The sequence below is a fragment of the Macaca nemestrina genome, chromosome 4 (genome assembly GCF_043159975.1).
Source record: "Macaca nemestrina isolate mMacNem1 chromosome 4, mMacNem.hap1, whole genome shotgun sequence".
Classification (NCBI taxonomy): domain Eukaryota; kingdom Metazoa; phylum Chordata; class Mammalia; order Primates; family Cercopithecidae; genus Macaca; species Macaca nemestrina.
The window spans coordinates 99,949,934-99,965,072 of record NC_092128.1 but is presented as its reverse complement, the minus strand read 5'-3'; the positions used below and the strand labels follow the sequence as shown (position 1 = coordinate 99,965,072).

Below are 15,139 nucleotides of genomic sequence, written 5' to 3'. Positions count from 1 at the left end.
AGGGAATAAGGGTTAGGGAATAAGGGTATGCAGAGGCCAAGAGCAAAGGCCCAGAAAGAGAACATGAATGCTGCATGTTAGGTCAAATGGTCCTTGTGCTTTAAAACAACACGGTTAGGGAAATGCCAAGTAATTTCAGGAACGAGTCCCAAGCAATTTACAAAGATTCCTTTAAATTAAGAATGAAGTCCCTAAAGATCCAAATCCTAATACCTTGAACTTCAAACAAACTGCTTTAAGAGCAACACTAAAACCTTCAAATGGAAAGTAGATTAAGTGCATGCTCCATCTGTAAGAGCTTACTTACCACAAACTCAATTACTTGTTTCAAAATGAGATACAGGTTGGTTTGGATTTACTGATAGGCTTGTCCTGATAACTAAGAATGACAGATGTAAGGAGAGAAAGCTTCAGTTCTCTTGGTAACATTTAAAGTCAAACCTCTGGGTAAATGCATATGTAGGTAGCCATGCTTTGCAAAGCAAAACAGTGCCGCCTTGATAGGCAAAGTCAACACCCTATTGACTTTTATCTTTTGTGCCATCTATTTCAATGTAGGAAGTGATGGGGCAAATTTGTCTTTGAAAGTAGTCAAGTTCCCCTCCCCATCTACCTCCACCCCACAGAGTAATGCTTGTTCCAAAGAAGTATTTTCTTTCTGCCATCACCCTCTGTTCAGTTCTAGAATTTGCTCTTATTCAATGTTGGCCTGTTTTCCAGTTCTGAGCAGAGGGCAAAGCATGTGTGCCTCCCTCTCCCGTCGGCTTACTCATGCCTAACCCGCAGTCCTGCTGGCCTTTGGGACGCTGCCAGCATCCCCCTCTCAGAGACATCTGTTGCCTTGCTTAAACCAAGAAGCCTCCCAAGCATGTGACGGGGCCACGCAGAATTAGAGAGTGCCACCTCCAACAAGAGGCGTATGTCCACCTCGCCTCTCCCTTGTCATTTCCTCCTCTAGCCTCAGCCTCAACAAGTGGCCGAGCCTCACACAAGCTGTCAGGGACAGATGCTATGTGAAAAGAGGAAATTGGACTCAAAGATGCTACAGCTTTTTTAATTAAGTCCAACCTACAAGCCAAATAGCGAGGCATGAAATGAATACTTACTTGCAAATAAGCACCACGTTTCTCAAAAACAAATGCATTGATTCGGGTTGGTAGGCACCTCCTTAGCTTTCTCAAAAATCGTATTGTTCCTCATTCAGTGCCTCAGATAGTTTCACCTCAGCAGTGGGAAGTGCATTTTGTGCTGGAACCTGGAGATCCTAAGTTTCCTTTTGTGATTTTCTTCCTCCGCCATCCCAGGGCTAGTTGAGTTGGCACGATGAAGCGTGTCCATACATAGCCAAATGCTCATTCTCATCTATTCGTCCCTTGCCCCCCTCACTCCTGCAAACCCCCTGAGTGCCCACTACATGCCTGGCCTGGCTTTCCATTCTAAGGAAAATGAAGACTAACACTGTTGTGGTTTCTGTCTTCCCAGCTCCCTAAGCTAGTTCTACTTATTCGCTTTGTCTCCATTTTCTCTAGTTTACTATTTGTTTTCAATTCTGGTTCCTTATTGTTCCTCTCTGCGTGCTGCCTGCTAATTAAAGCTGACTAGAGCCACTGCTGCTATTCTCAGCTGAAACAGCCAAGCTCCTTGATTATTAAGACAGTGAGGACTCAGGAAGACCACATGGATTTTTGAGACAGAAGAAAATGGGGGAAACAAAAAGATTAAACAAATCCCTTTGGATATAGAAAGAAAAGAAATGGGAGTAACCCTAAAATATACACCACACATTCTAAGGAATCACAAAACGCAGATGAGTCTCATTAACAGTTACATTTTTCTAATTTCTTTTCCATCATTTCACAACCACAGAGAAAATTAAACATGTTATTTTAAGGTGCTGGAGAAAGCTCTTACATACTTCAAAATTAATAAGGAAGGAACCTCAGCTATCATATCCTGCCTGTTTTACAGACTGGGAAACCAGCGAGAATTGACTTGTCCAAGGCCACACGGCCAAGCAGTTGCTGAACCCAATGGAGATTCCTAGGTTTTCTTATTTGCTCCCTATTCCTACCCACAGCTCCAGCCAACTACCCACCTTCCCCATTCAGTGTGTTTTTAAAATTTTAATTTATGTCTAATATACTATTTATTTTTATTTTTCACATTTTATACTTTTATCATATTGTCATTTTTAAATATTGCATGAATTGGAAATAAAGGACATAAAGTATATGCTTGTTACAAAAATCTAATTGCAATGTTCTGAGGTTTCTTAAATAATCATGACATGCAGTATTTTTTAAAGAAATGCTGAAGACTAAATTTCAAACAAATGCAAGCAAGAAGATAGGAAGAAGGAAATTAGCCAGTTCCAAGACCTTGCTCATCACTGGACAATAATCAAGAAAAGAATATCTAGGTTTGGATTATTTCTACCTTAGGGTCATTACGGAAGACAAAATTTAAACCTGAATATGAATCTGATTTCACTGAATCTAGTAGTTAGGGCTCTTTGGGTTAAGTGACAACAAACACAACCCAAATGGGCTATCAGCAAAAGAAAATTTATTGTTCTTAGAGCTGAAAAAAATCAAGGGATGGGTCTTATTTTAGTCATGTCTTGGCATCGGGCTCAAATGATGACTAACACTTGTGTAGTACATACCAAATGCTGGGTGCTGTTCTCAGCATTTCACATGACTAACCTGACCCTCACTACAACTCCATGAGTAGGTATCATAACAACTCCCACTTCGCAAACGAGTACACTGAGGCACAGAGGCTAATCTGGATAGAGTGACCACATTTGTAAGTGGCAGAACAATTCAAATCCAAGAAATCTGGCTCTGAGTCTAGAAGGTAGCTACTTCTTCCTCATGCCCCCAGAGTCCAGATTGGCTCCATCTCTCATCTCCACTTTCTCTGTGTTGGTGCCATCCTCTTTCAGATCCCCACTTCCTGGGGGCAAGGTGGCTCAGACAGCTTGAGCCTCAAAACCTGAAAAGTTCAGTGAAAAAGACCAAGCGTATTTTTGCCAGGAGACTCAGCAAAAGTCTCTGCCTCTCGGTGCCTTGAATCAAACAAGGGAGAATATAAGGTTCTGACTGGCCAGACCTAAGCTGCATACCCATATAAAGTAGAGTGTAGAGGGGACTCCACCAGAAACAAATAGACTGAAAAGACAGGAGAAGAAAAGGGTTCCCATCCCCAGAGGAAGGGGGATAGTTACCAGAGACGGTAAATGAATACTAGGTGAATGCTGCACTGTCAAATTTCACCACAACTAAAACACTTCTTTTTCAATGATCAAACAGAAGCTCTTGGTCTTCAGGTAGCATAGGTATCCTATAAGACCCATGGCAACTTTCATTTTTATATAAATGAATGTGAATAAAGGAGAAAGGTATATGGAAAAAATAAACCAAGACAGGACACTTGTGATGTATTTATAATCACAGACTATCTCCCCCAAGCCCACTCATATGGGCTTTATGGTCTCTCTAAAGGAATTGTGGAATCACAGCATCTTCACTTTAGAGTGGATCTGGGAACTCATCCATCCCAAGATCCCACATGGAGCAGAGGCTGTCCCCAGCCTGTCAAGAACAATGACCCCACTTTACAAAGCAAGTCTTATTTTTCCCCTTACCCTCTGCTTTAATATAAGGTGTGGCTGGCAGAGAGAGGGCGAAATGGAAGGAAGAAAGGGTGAGGCTGCAGAAGATGCTGGCTTCGCCCCTGCCCCACGGAAACCTCAGAGGTAAACACAGCCTTGTCCCTTCATCTCCCTCCCCGCCCCATCCCCATGTGCAGACCTCACCTCTCACTGCACCCCTCCCACCCCTGCAACTTGTCCTAACTTTTACACTGAAGCCCTACCCTACTTCTTATGATAAGATACCCCAGAGAGATTCCTCCTCTGAAATAAAGATGAGCCCTGCCACAATCATTTAGGTATTCCAAGGTTCACTGGTATCCTCTAAGTAGTCTTTATCTTTTCCCAAGGGAATCTGAGTAAGGAAAAAAAAAAAAAGATGGGACAGAATGGAATCATGGGGGGGGAAACGGTGTTTCTCTAAGGAGGAGCAAACTATAGAAGGGTGGGTATGAGACACATCCTGGAAAAGAGGCTCCTACGTGTTTGTGGGCATGCAGGAGGAGCTCTAGTGACCTCCTGGCTTGGGAAGGCAGAGAAATGGACTAATGCCTTGTACTTGGCGGCCAGGAAATAGTTCATCATGTTTCTGGTGATACCTTTGTGAGTTGGATGACTGCCATTAGATGATACAATTAGTTGGATTTGCCACTGCTTGAAGGATCCAAACACTGGGAACAGTCATCAATATGGTGCTAGAGGGCTCTGATCTCAGCCCTGTCTGCTTCCAAAATTCTGTCAATAGCTCCGATGAGGATATTTACGGCATATTTGTCCAACTGAGAGTTGAGGTGATGCTAGGGAGAAGAGCAATATTGTTGGATGACATAATCAGGATCATCCAAGATATGCACCAGATCCCTGATGAGACACAATAGTAATGAATGTGAAGCCTATATTCAGGTTAAAATAAACACACGTAAGTACATGTTGGTGAAGACATACCCTAGCAGCCACATATGTGAGAAGGGAATTTTGATTGACTCTGCGTGTGGTATGAGTCAGCATTGCATTGTGGTTGCGGAAAAGCAAATGTGGTCTAACGCTGCATTCATGGAGACAGAATATTTAGACTGTGGCTTATGCTAGGCTTGCTGTATTTTATGTGAAGCAGACCACACCAAAAATTTTGTGCTCAGTTCCTTACCTGACTCTAAGAGAAACACAGGCAAACAGTAGGAGAGAAGGTACTGGCAGCTCCTATGTGGTCATGGAGATGTTTTGTCTGGAAAATAGAAGGCTTCCATGAAACGTGAGAACTGTTTTTAATGATGTGATGCATTGTCCTATGGAAAAAGTGTTCCATTTGTTCTGTGTATCACCTATGGCTGGACCTGGACCAATAGTGGGAATTACGGTGAGCCAGATTTCAATGCCACAGAAGACTTTCCAAAGGAACAAAGTGTCAGGATGTTGTAGAGGTAAATGTAAAGATGAGTCACTGGATCAGATCATAGGTTCTCAAACTGTGTTCCCCAGAGATTCCTCAAGGAGAGGAGTGCAAAGAACAGAAGCAGTTCACACACCCCACTGCAAGTAGAGCAACTCCCCCTGTCTGCTTGCACAGAGGCCATCTGCTGCAAAGGAAAAGTCTGATTAAGCAACTGGGCTAGATCAAAGGTCCTCTTTCAACCCTGAAGTTCCAGGATTTAGTGATTTTTGAGATGACTTCTCTGAAGAGGCCACCTGGAGAATGGAGGATGCATGTGAGCTCTGCAGCCAGAATCACGAGGTTCAGATCCTTGTGCATTCATCTGCTACTGCTACAGAGCAAATGAACAGAAACTTAGCAGCTTAAAACGACACCCACTCGCTAGCTCACAGTTGCTGTGGGTCAGAAGTCCAGGTGTGGCTTAGCTGGGTCCTCTGCTCCGGGTCTCCCAGGTTGAAATCATAGAGTCAGCTAGACCGTGCTCCTTTCTTGAGCTCAGGATTCTCCTCTCAACTCATGTGGTTGTTAGAAGAATTCCTTTCGCTGAGGCTGATGACTGAGGTCCCCATTTCCTTGCTAGTTGTTGGCCAGGGACCACTCTGAGCTCCCTCAAGTCTATTCTCAGGTTCTGGCCACGTGGCCCCCTCCCATAGGCTGTTCACAACATGGCTGTTTGGTTCTTCAGGGTCAGCAGAGGAATCTGGAGCTTCAATTCTCTTTCTTTAGGGAAAACCTGGAGCCTCTTTTAAAGAGCTTGCCTAGGCCAAATGCGGTGGCTCATGCCTGTAATCCCAGCACTTTGAGAGATAGAGGCCGGCAGATCACCTGAGGTCAGGAGTTCAAGACCAGGCTGGCCAACATGGTGAAACCCCATCTCTACTAAAAATACAAAAATGAGCCAAGCATGATGGTACATGCCTGAAATTCCAGCTACTTGGGAGGCTGAGGAGGAGAATCGCTTGAACCTGGGAAGTGGAGGTTGTAGTGAGAGGAGATCACGCCACTACACTTCAACCTGGGACAGAGCCAGACTCCATCTCAAAAAATTAAAATAAAATAAATAAAAATACAAAAATTAGCTGGGCGTGGTGGCGCATGTCTGTAGTCCCAGCTACTCGGGAGGCTGAGACAGGAGAATCACTTGCACCTGGGAGGTGGAGGTTGCAGTGAGCCACTCCAGAGTGAGACTGTCTGAAAAAATAAAAGAGCTTGACTTAGGTCAGGCTTATCCTGGATGTCTCCCTTTTGATTAACCCAAAATCAACTGATTAGGGACCTTACTTTTATTATCTGCAAAAATCTCTATATCCTTGCTGTATAATGTAACCCAATAAAGAGAGTGAAATCCCATCATTTTTACTAGTCTTGTTCACACTGAAGGGGAGAGGATTCTACAGATTGTGTATACCAAGGGAGGGGAAACTTGAGGGCAGGCCATCTTCGAATTCCACCAATCAAACCTAGCTTTTCCGCTCACTGCTTCTGGCCTTGGGTAAGCTGTTCAGTTACTTCCTCTGCTAGTGGGGAGAATGATTTCTCAAGCGGTTGCTACGACGGCTAAGTTAATACACAAAGCACTGAGAACAGTCACCTGCCACCAGGTAAGCACGTAAGGAAAACTCTAAGGTACTGTTATGCAGGAATACGTGGCATTCCCAGGACTGACTGAATCCAGTGGAGGTCAGACATCAATGTGTTCTCAGGCAGGAGCAGAGTGAGGAGGTCAGATAACACAGCTTCCAGGAGAGGTGGCTTCTCTTTTCTCTCCTACTGGCCAGCTGTCCTCTTTGCTGCCACTTTTGCTATTTGGCTTTCACTTCCTCTGCCATCCACCATCTGCTAATACGTTCCTTTTCTCTGTTTTCATTTTCTTCTTCTTCTTCAGTCTTTTTCATCTTTCTCTGTTGCTTCTTTCATGATTCTTATTTTTTACACTGGAAGATTTACCATTATTAGTCACTGCCAGCAAATAAGATTATGTCTTTCTCTGCCGCATGATCATGACATTCATTCTTTTGGCTAGTATTCACCGCTCACAGGCTCTTACGATATTTTTAAAGTCTATATTTGGTATTGTTTCAGAAGACTAAAGGTATTAAATTTTATTTTCCCTTTAGGTAAAAAATTCTCCTTTACTGAACAGATACATCAGAAAATAATGTTTTATCTTTCAAAACAACTCAGCATCGGAATTTGCTTTTAATAGAAAAATCCACCGGTACAGTTAAAACATTATTTATTTTATAACAATTATTTTTCAAAAACAATTTTCAGGAACGCTTCTATAGTGTAAAGTGAATCATCCCTGGTTTGCAATTTAGTTTGTCAATGTAACATATAATGAGCCACTAGCAAAAGGAAAAAGGAAAGCTATTTCAGTCTGCGAAAGTCCATGTAGACAGCCAACAGCTGTAGCTGTAAACAGTATTTAAAAACATGACACATTTCGGCACTGTACCCTGCACATAGGGGGCACTCAGTGGAAACTTCTGGAGTTAAATTGAGATGTGTCAGTCACAATCTGTTGAACTGAACTGAGGAGCTATCTCAATAAGAGACAACCATGAATCCCTGTAATTCTTTCTTTTACCTAATACCAAACTCCAATGGGAAACAGAATTTACAACACAAACAGAAGAACCAGTAGCAATGAACACAGCTTGTATGGACAAATGAGCTGACATGCATTATCAGCTACATCTTCACTGCTTGTCAAAAACCAGGTGAGGTCATAGTTCCCATCCTGGCCTGTTCTATCACGCCACTGCCGAGTCAACACAACTGTCTCTATGTTATTTATGGAGGAGGCGGGAGGGAGTCCTGAGTGTTCCCACCACCCAGTGCCGAGGCAGCAGAAGCTGTCAGCTGACACCCTCTGACGCACAACATACTCAGGCACAACACAAGATGTGCTACAGGAGCCCCACAGCCATCTGTACTTCAGGGAGATGAGGACAAGGAGGCATCTCCCGTATCAAAACAACCACTGATAAATATCTATCAGGGGAAAATGGCTGGGCAGGGCTGTAAGGTGTCTCCCCTGACATGTAACCATCACTTCTCCCAGCAGCAGGTAGAAGAGCTACTGTATAGGGAAAGAGGGGGATAAGGATCCTTTGGATATGTTGACCCGTTTCCAGCTCATGAAGTTGTTTTAAACATATTATTTCATGTGATCCTCATAGCCACGGGAGACCTTGCCAATAGGACAGGAACTTCGAGCCACTATGGAGAGAAATTTGGCAACAAGCATCAAAATTACAAATACACATTCTCTTTGATGCAGCAATTCCATTCCTAGGGATTTATCCTATAGATATACTCACATGTGTGTGAAATGAGGCAGCACTCTTTGCAAGAGCGGAATGTTGAAAACAACCTAAGTGTCCCTAAATAAGGGGTTCCTTAAGTGAAAATTGTGCTGTATCCTTCCATGGATAATTTTCAGTATGCAAAAAAAGCAAGGCACAGAATAGTGAATAGTATGTTAGCATTTCTGCAAAACAAAAAAGAAAGAGGAAAAAAAAGAATATGTGCACACACAGTGCTGGCTTGTACATGCAAAAAAATACCCCTTGAAGGGTACACAAGAAAATGGTATCTCTGAGAAAGGAACTGGCGGATTGAGGACAGAGTACAAGGGAGACTTTTCACTATTTATCATTTTATGAATTTTGAGTTTCATAACATCTAAATCTATTGCTTATTCATATGCTTAATTTTCAAAAGCATATGAGGTGGGTCAGTGTATTTTTATCACACAATGTATATAAGGGGGTTTGTAAGCTGTAAGCCCTATACATATTTTATTTATTTTGAGACAGAGTCTTGCTCTGTCGTCCAGGCTGAGGTGCAGTGGCATGATCTCAGCTCACTGCAACTTCTGCCTCCTAGGTTCAAGCGATTCTCCTGCCTCAGCCTCCTGAGTAGCCGAGATTACAGGCACGCACCAACATGCCCGGCTAATTTTTGTATTTTTAATAGAGACGGGGGTTTCACCATGTTGGCCAGGCTCGTCTCGAACTCTCGACCTCAGGTGATCTGCCTGCCTCGGCCTCCCAAAGTGCTGGGATTACAGGCGTGAGCCCCCATGCCTGGCCCCTACACGTACTTTAGTTATGTGTTCCTATTACTCATTGGTTTTTGAATGAAGAACTCAAGGCTGAGGAAGGTAGGCAACTTGCCCACGATCACACAATTGACAGCCATAGGCTTTCCAGGCTGTTCTCATGTTCCAAGTTTATGGTTGAACATCTGCCTTCTCTGTTCAGCTGTAAGTAACAAAGCCTAAGAACCACATCTATACCCAGTGACTTGTAGAGTGTCTTGTACTTAGTAGGTTTGTTTACCTGTAACTCCTCTCTCTTAGGTTTCCTGTCTCACATTACCCACAGCCTAATGGGTAACTCCAACTGTATGTTCCGCAGATGCCTCAAAACCAACAAGCCCCCCAAACTCAAGCCATTAACTCCCTCTAAAACACTGCTCCTCTTCCTTATTTATTTATTTATTTATTTAGAGATGGAGCCTCGCTCTGTCACCCAGGCTGGAGTGCAGCGGCGTGATCTCAGCTCATTGCAACCTCCGCCTCCTAGGTTCAAGCGATTCTCCTGCCTCAGCCTCCCAAGGGCACCCGCCAACACGCCCAGCTAATTTTTGTATTTTTAGTAGAGACAGGGTTTCGCCATGTTGGCGAGGCAGGTCTCGAACTCATGACCTCAGTTGATCCACCCACCTCAGCCTCCCAAAGTGCTGGGATTACAAGCGTGAGCCACCACACCTGGCCTCGTGTTCCCTATTTTTAATCATAAAGAATACCTCCTCGCTGGCCTTCGTCATCCCATCAACTCTGTCTCTTAAGTGTAATCACACCTTCCAATTGCCATCCATCCTAGCTTCCACTTTCTCACCTAGGGGCCTCTTGATTTTGACAACAGCCTCTTACTAGGACCTCTGCTTCTTTTCTTGCCCACCACCCTAATTCAGACCCCCACTGCTGCTAGAATCATTTTGCTAAAACAGACTTGATTGCATTTGTCATTTACTTAAGATCCTTCTTTTGGTCTGCATCACCCATGGAAGCTGGGACCTCTAGACTGGTTTCCAAATCCATCTTCCAGATTCAACTGCACAACTCCTCTCCCATGAACCACACACTCCAGGCTCACGTCACACCCTGCTCCTGCCTTAGACATGCTGGTCCCTAACCCAATAATGCCGTTCCTCCTGTTTTCCAACTGGGAAGCCCCATTCCCTGAGTTCCCTGACACCTCAGCCTTTCACTCCAGCCTCTCACACCCACAAGAGCCATGTGTATGTACCTCTATTATAGCACCTCTGATACCATCTTGTAGTTAAGTGTTTCTATGAAGGTCTTTCTCTAGTGAAGGTATTCCCAACATATGGAACAAATTCAGGTCTCCATAAATGTTTGCTGAACAAATGCACTTCAATGTCTAAACAACTCACTTGACACTTTGTGCACATGAACTGTTAATATCTAAAGTACCACCTATAGTAATAGTTTTCCTTCAATCCAACATTTTTGTGGTATCCCTATTAAGAAGAACACCTGCTGTGTGAGGGATGATAAGGAAAGCATACGCTGATTTCTGTATTTTTCGGGGGCTGGAGCATAATTCCAATAACCAAGAGAAATTCAGTTGCCCTTTCGACATTGTAAATAATTTCCAGTTGCCCTTTTGACTTTGTAAATAATCACAACCTACAATTTCGGGAATACTGCATTAATATTCCATAAAAGAAAACTGATGTGCTGAATTCCTTGGGTGAAAAGGATGCTGCCACTCACGCTACAAGCATGAGGCAGCTATGGAAGGTCCATTGCAGAGAGAAGGAAGCAGGACCCTGAGTGAAGGTGGGGGTTCGGGGGGACAGCTGAACCTCCCTGGGGACTTCCTCTGGAGGGAGACAGGCCTGGGGGGAGGCAGCAGAGGAAAGTATGTTCATGAAGGGCAGTCTTCCTTATCAAACAGGTGGCAGCCTCGTGGGTCTAGCTAATCCTTCTAATTACAGAGGAGCTGGCTGCCAGCCAACACGAAGGGGGCCAATTTTAACTCCTCATGAGGGAGGGCTAGCAAGCCAGACAAGACCCCCGCCAAACAGGTGGCGGTTCATGGCCGGATTTCCAACTCAGCAGGGCACTGGGGTCCTCGGCAAAATAGAGGCCATGATAGAAGTTCAGCCATAGAGACTGGGCCAACCCTGCGGAGCCTGCAGCAAGGTGGTGGTTTGGAGGGTATGGAGTGCCCAGGGCTCTCCCAAGACACCACAGATACCAGCCCTAGAGAAGCAGGATGAATTATAATCTCACTGGCAATGGGATGGAACCTACTAACGAGCTGCCTGACTTGATCAATCATTGGCAAACTGTGGCTCATGGGCCAATTTTGGGCAGCTACCTGGTTTTTTGATTTTTTTTGTAAATAAAGTTTTGCTGGAACACAGCCCTGCTCATTCATTTACATATCATCTATGGCTGCTTTTGCTCTACGAAGGCGAGTAGTTGAGACAGAGACCATATGGTCTGCAAAGCCTAAAATATGTATTGTCTGCCCTTTACAGAAAAAGATGGCGAAACCCTGGTCTAGTAAATGCCCAGGCTGCACCTCAGATCAATCGAAATTAGAATCTCTGGTGGCAAGACCCAGGTACAAGTACTTTTTAAAGCTTCTCGGGTGATTTCAATGTGCAGTCAAGTTTGCAAACCACTGCTCCAGCCTGATGCAGCGACTCGGAGGGGCAGCTGAAAAAGTCATAGTAAGTTTCCACCTCGGCTGAATACGTCACAGACAAGGTGGTTCAGTGCTTGAGCTCTGGGGAAACACAGGCCTGATCTGTATCTTCACTCTACCACATACTTGCTATGTGACTGTACACACTCAACCCCTCTACTCCTCAGTTTCTCTGCCTGTAAAATGGGGATAATAATGACACCTAACTTACAAGGTCATTGAGGGGCTGAAGGGGAGAATATGTGTGGAGCTCTGGCATTGTGACTGGTAAACAACTACACTCAATAAATGGGAGCTAAAAGAGGTAGTGGGGGAGAGTTAGGCTGAGAGGCTGATCCCATCATGGTTTAGAGCAGCTGGAAAAACTGCAGAAACTCTCAGGTCTGGCACATGTGGTGTTAGAAACTGCCTTGAAGACGCCGCTGGGAAAAACCACAGTATGTGTGCAATGACTGTACAGCCAACAGGTGTGGGCAGACTGGTGTATGGTTCAGGACAGCTCTAAAGAGACTTCACTGCTAAACTCTGCCCGCTTCTCCCCGTGCTTAAAACGGTTCCCTGTTCTGGGCCCTAGCTGACATTCTAGAACACAACTGTAGCTGCTGGTGCTGAACCCTGCTGCTTGGATCACATACTGGGGCTGTGGAGCACTTGTGGGTACCTGATACCTGCTTTGCAGATGCCTCCTGCCTGCCTACCTTTGACCTGCCTTCATGCCAGTATGGGCTTGACATCAGCCTGCCAAATTTGTAGCCAGGTAACACATGGTGGGCTCTGGTTGGCAATACACAGAGGACTGCTCCCTTGGGCAGACAATCTGGCCCCTAGAGATGCTCCAATGATATCCATGCCTTGATCATTCAATTATAAAGTGAAAGGCATGCTGCAAAATGTGGGGGGCTCCTTGCTCAGTTAATGATCTGCATCTGGGGTGGAGGGGAGGGTCCCTGCATTTCACAGACACAGGCCTAGGTCTTGTTCAAAGTGAGTGACCTCTCTTGTCTGGTGTAAAGATGAGTGGCCCCTTAAATGCATGATCAGTGAAGTGTTCTTACGAATCCTGGCAACATGTGGTAACCCACTAAATCAAGAAATGGTGAGCCACAACCTTCATCAGCTGAGCCAGGGGCATGGCTGTTTGCAGTTGACCAGCCCTTCTTGCATTTCATTTAAGGCTTGTGTTAGAACAGGATCAAGCAGAAAACCCTGGCCAATACCTCCCTGAATTTAAACAATGCATCCGTAAGGAAGAGAGGCTTAGCACTATATCAGTCCTCTACCTGTGGGGTCCTGCACCTAAAACTGGCATCATATATAATGATCTAAAATAGCTGGGGGTCAAGCCACAATTTTAGGGCCAGCGCCTCAACACAACTGGAAAATCCAGGAACCAGCTAGTGGGAGGATCTAATTATAATGCTAATAATGACATCCATTTACTGGGAGCTTACAAAGTGCCAAGTGATTTATTTACATGCAATTCTTATTTAATCTTTACAATCAGCCTATGAAGACTTGGAGAATTCAGTACTTGCGCAACCACATAGTTCTTAAGTGGCAGAACTGAGATTCCAATTCAGATCTCTCTGACCCTAAAGCTCCCAGGAGACCCCACTTTATGCTATAAGCTGTACAGCCTCGGCAGAGAGAGCCAGTGATGCCTGCCGCAGAATCATCCTGCTCCACCAAACTGCCTTGGACAGAGACAGGAAAATAATATCCAGGCCCCATGGGACAGCCTCCAGTCAACCTAAGAAAAACTGCACACCCTGGAAAGTTCTGCCTCACTCCCAGGGCTCCTCCCCTGGGTTACAGCCTCTACATCTCTTTTCTACATTCTCAGGTTCCCTTCAGAAACTCCGTGTGGATTTCTTTCCCAGCCCCTCCTTATACTGTCCCACTCAGGTGCTACTTGGAAAGCTCTTAGTCTTGCATCTGATCTCTCTCAAGTCAATGATTTACTCATTAAAGAAACAATCACTTTCTTCCCCAAATACTAATGATAAAATATCACTTTTTTAAAAAAAAAATTTAGATTCGGGAGAACATGTGCAGGTTTGTTACATGGGTATATTGGGTCATGCTGGGGTTTGGGCTTCCAGCGAACCTATCACCCAAACAGCGAACGTAGTACCCAACAGGTATCACATCTTTTATCTTACCCGAAAAGCACAAAAAATCTAATTCTGTCACCTGCAGAGCACAACACTGCAACCTCCTGAGTTCAAACTGGGATGTAATCCCCTTCCACCTCCCTCTGGACCACCAGCCCTGCCACTGCACTGATGAAGGGCACCAACTCCGGAACCAGCCTGCCTGGGCTCAGTCCTAGCCCAACCATGTGCAACCCGAGTGACCCCAAGAGACCTCACTTTCCTCCTCTGCAAAATGGGAATAATAATAGTACCTCCTTCAAAGGGCTGTGGTGAGAAGTGAGACTGTATATTACATACTGAGTACTTAGCTCACTGCTGGCACAGGATAAACACTCCACAAATATTAGCAATTGTTCTTACTAGTTGTGATTATATTGCTATTCTTGCCCTGGTTATTACATATGCATTTATTTTAAAATTATTGCCCTGCTTTCAAAACGGTGCAGATAATCATGGAGTCTTACACGTGGGAAAACAGGTAGAAAGTTAAAGTGTTCTCTTGACTTGTCCTCAAAATATAGTGCAGTACTTTCAATGGTACTTGACACTTTCTCCAAGACTTGACCACATATTCTCTAACTTAATTCCCATGCCAACCTGGAAAATCCTACTTTGCAGATGAGAAAACCAAGTTTCAGAGACACCAATAATATTACAATAATGTCTGCTATCTATTTTGTACTTTTTATGCATTATACACTATTTTAAGAAACTTATATGTATACCACCTTTTCATTTTCAAAACAGCCCTATGAGATTAAGATGATTGCTATACCCATTTTACAGGTGAGGAAACTGAGATCCAGAGAGGTTAAGTAACCACCAAGATCACAGGGAGCAGAGAGAGAATAATGGCTTTCTAATTCCCTAGTGTGTGGCTTGCACACCACAGTTAGCCTTAGCAGGGGACAAAGAGAGACCAGACCCAGGGCCTTGCTATGGTGGCATAGTCACCACCCTCCCCAACACCCTCCCCACACACCCTTTCCTCTGTGCTGGGTGATCTCTGACTCTCCTCACTGTAACACTCCATGATCGTAAATGAATCTACTGACACCATCCTTCCGCCAGCTCTAGAGAGATCAGAGCACTGATGCAGGTAGTTTTCCCAAAGGACAAAGAACAAAGCTGAATATTTTTC

The 15,139-nt window shown here is 44.4% G+C and overlaps 1 protein-coding gene across 7 annotated transcripts in view; it reads right to left on the bottom strand.

Moving 5' to 3' along the window:
* LOC105475787 (chimerin 2) overlaps positions 1-15,139 on the bottom strand; it is a 314,261-nt gene that overhangs the window by 222,942 nt on the left and 76,180 nt on the right. The window contains exon 1 of one of the 7 annotated variants that reach the window (XM_071094985.1): positions 4,803-4,817. The exons of the other annotated variants lie outside the window; for them this stretch is intronic. The gene's annotated coding sequence lies outside the window, so the exon portion shown is untranslated. Of the gene's footprint in view, positions 1-4,802; positions 4,818-15,139 lie in introns of those variants that run through there. 7 annotated transcript variants of the gene reach the window in all.